At 34.7% G+C, this 3,512-nt stretch overlaps 1 protein-coding gene across 1 annotated transcript in view; it reads left to right on the top strand.

The window, feature by feature from the left end:
- LOC109844315 (probable LRR receptor-like serine/threonine-protein kinase At1g06840) overlaps positions 1-3,512 on the top strand; it is an 81,300-nt gene that overhangs the window by 70,518 nt on the left and 7,270 nt on the right.

Raw genomic sequence — 3,512 nt, 5'->3', positions numbered from 1 at the left:
ACAAGCCGCCAGTCAATCTGATGCCCACTCTTAAATGCCTTTCTCTATTTGTTCGACATATTGTGGAGCGTGCTGTGCGAAACCAAACTGTCTAAGCACGCGATCCAACACGTGCATCTTCACAATTTCGAAACAAATGAGAGGAACTCTGGCTCTCCATATACTATGTCCCTCCATACAAATCAGTGGTAGACAAAGTAGGTAAGGTGTGTATGGCTGCCACTCAAACTACAAAATATTTCATATATTAATAACTCTTTGAAATATATCGGTAGCTTTAAATTACTTAAATTCAAATTCGATACCTGATAAATTTTCATCCGGTCGAGCTCTCCTCTGTAAAAATCTAATTGTCTTGCCGGGGCTTCATCGTAGCATTTTTGGACATTCCATCTGCATGTATGATATAAGGTAGGTTCTAGTGAAGTCCTCGGTTCTAGTGAAGTCCTCGGGTCGATCAAAATTAGAACCAAGCTCAACGAACTCAGCTTGTGAGGCATTTATCCATTCATTTTGAAACTCTTCTGACAACGGTTCTTCAGAGTCTACATAATCGTTGTTTACACAATATTCATCCATCCAACTGGCCTCATCATCGGTTTCTCCAATTGCACACTGCATACTATCAAGACGTTCCTCATCAACATCTTCATAATCATCATTTGCACTGTTTTAAAAAACCTTCGCCTAGTCCGCTTAGGCGTATGCCTAGGTCTAGGCGGTACCTAAGCCGCCTAACTAGCGTCTAGCGTCTAGGCGGTGTTTAGGCTGCCCACCTAGATTTTATGAGCGTTTAGAGGAGCATTGTCTGTTTACGTGGATTGCACCCTGTAGGTCTTGATTGTGATTTTATGTGTTGTAGCCTACACGTCCTCCAAACTCCATTAACCTCCAAATATGAACACCACTACCTCCTCCGACCTTCAGCAAAATCTCATCGACCACCACTTAAATGAAGAAAGAAATCCGCCTAGACACCAGTCCGGTATCTAAGCTTTCTATAACATTGACATTCACTATCAATTATTGTAATTAAAAAAAAACATCTTAGGCTCTAGCCTTGTTAATTATTATTTTTGCTATTTAGTATCTAAGTATGCATGATTTATTGTGGAACTAAGATTGCTATTTTTTTTGAAAATTTATATGAATTTAATACATATTTTTATCAATTATTATAATTAAATAATTTAAAAATAGTCAAACACCTAGGCATACGCCCAGGGGTCTAGGTACTAGGTGCTCGCTCAAACGCCTATTCTGTCTAGCGCCTTTTGTAACATTGCCGAGCTCCCCCGATTTCTGTAACTACTAACAAGGTAAATAGTACATCTTAAATATCTATTTAAGTTAGTTAAGAATAGTAACTTAAACTTAAGAAGTGTAAGTTATCAGTAAACTTAAGTTTAAGTTTAAGTTTAAGTTAATATTAAGTTTTTTGTTGATAGTAAACTTAAGTTTAAGTAAACAGTGAACTTAAGTTAACAATATTTTAGTTAACAGTAAACTTAAGTTTAAGTTTATTGTTAACTTAAACTTAACAGTAACTTATAAGTTAACAGTAATTTGAGTTGAGAATGAGTTTTTCACTGTTGAGATGAACTTATAATTTGAGTTGAGAAGTATAAACATACAAAGAGCTATTGTAATTGGTAAACCAAGCAATTTAGTTAGCAGTGTTGGTATTTTAGTATTTATGCATCTTTGATTGAGTATATAGATATTTATCTTTAAGTATCACAATTAAAAAAAAACGCCCAGAAACCGCTTAGGCGCCCGCCTAGGTGACTAAGCGCTGGGCGTCAAGTCTGACGCCTAGAAGCGACCGGCATTTAATGTAACATTGGTTATTTGCATATGCATCCTCATCCTCTTCTATAATAGAACCTAACCGGTAAATTAACTGAAAAATGGCCTGACGCGTTGTGGAACACGTCACTTGACATTGCACCCGACTCATTTTCTAAGTGCAAGGCACTTTGAGAGAATGAGATTTTATTTTCAAGCATGCGGGAGAACTCTCCGTGACAATATGAAGCTTCGGCAACCCCAGATAATGGAATATTTTTAATGAATTATTCGATTGGGATTTGCTTTTTCACAAGTTGTATCATATCACTCAATTCTTGATCATTGATTCATTGGTGATCTTTACAACAATTGTTCTGTTTTCATTTATCGGACAATTACAAAAGATCTTAATGGCATTTTCTGCATAATTAATTCTAACAACCCTATATATTTGCTCCATCATTCTATCGAAATTATAATTTCTAGATAACATGAATATTTTTCTAGATCCTCTTTTGTATATAGACATATTATTCATTCCAACACTTAGTTTTTCATTGAATAAGCAAATAATCGGTATTCCATTCGTCATTTTAACTGAAGAATTAAAATTCATCTGCAAATTAGATTTTTTTCATATTGATTATCATAATTAAAATATTTATTTTAAATATACAATTACTTCCATTAGATTTTTTTCATATTGATTATCATAATTAAAATATTTATTTTAAATATACAATTACTTCCAAACTACAATATTAACTAAATAATAGAGAATCATAATTAAAATATTTATTTTAAATATACAATTACTTCCAAACTACAATATTAACTAAATAATAGAGAGAAAATTATGAAAAATTAAGAAATTTATACGTTAATGAAGTTTTGAATTTCATCAATGTCGGCGAAACTAAACAGCGTCGGATTTTAACATCGCCGGAGTGATCTTTGGGGAAGATCTAAATTAGGGTTTGGCAAGAATGGGTTTGAAGAGGGTAAGAGAGAAATTTGAGGGAGGAAGAGGTGAGTTGGGAGAGAATCAGTAGAATGAGAGAGAGAGATTGAGGGAGAGAGATTAGGAGAGAGAGAGAGATTGGGGTTGGGAGAGATAGATCAGGGTTTCGGCTGTGAGAGAAAGAGAGAACGATAGAAAATTGGCTGCTTTGCCCTAATTTGGGGCACAGCTGGGCTTATATAGCCCGACTGAATCCACGGGACTACTAGTCTCGTGGATTTGTTGGGCACACCCAAAACAAAGCCCAGCAAATCTACGGGACTACTAGTCCTGAATATTTGCTGGGTGTGATGTAGCCCACACCCAAAACCTACGGGACTAGTAGTCCCGTATGTTTTCTTTGTGGTATATATTAGCTGTCAATTAATGGCGCGACTAAACATACGGGACTAGCAGCCCCGTATGTTTTGAATAGGCAATTTTTTAAAAAACGACCTCTTTTTGGCCTGTTGGCCAAAAAGAGGTCGTTTTTGCTAAATAATTAGCAAAACGGTCGGTTTTGCTAATTATTTAGCAAAAAAGATCTTTTAAAAAAACTCATTTGAGAAAATAACAGATACTAATAACTTAAAATTGTAAAAATTATTTGAAAACTGACATATATTTATCAAATGATATATTCTTCTTTAGTCCAAAGCAGTGTCTGTCCTTTCCCTATTATTTTATTGTAATTATTTTAGCAAATAAGAAACAAAATTGC

This window comes from Asparagus officinalis, chromosome 6 (genome assembly GCF_001876935.1).
Source record: "Asparagus officinalis chromosome 6, Aspof.V1, whole genome shotgun sequence".
NCBI lineage: Eukaryota > Viridiplantae > Streptophyta > Magnoliopsida > Asparagales > Asparagaceae > Asparagus > Asparagus officinalis.
This window is presented reverse-complemented; position numbering and strand designations above follow the sequence as displayed.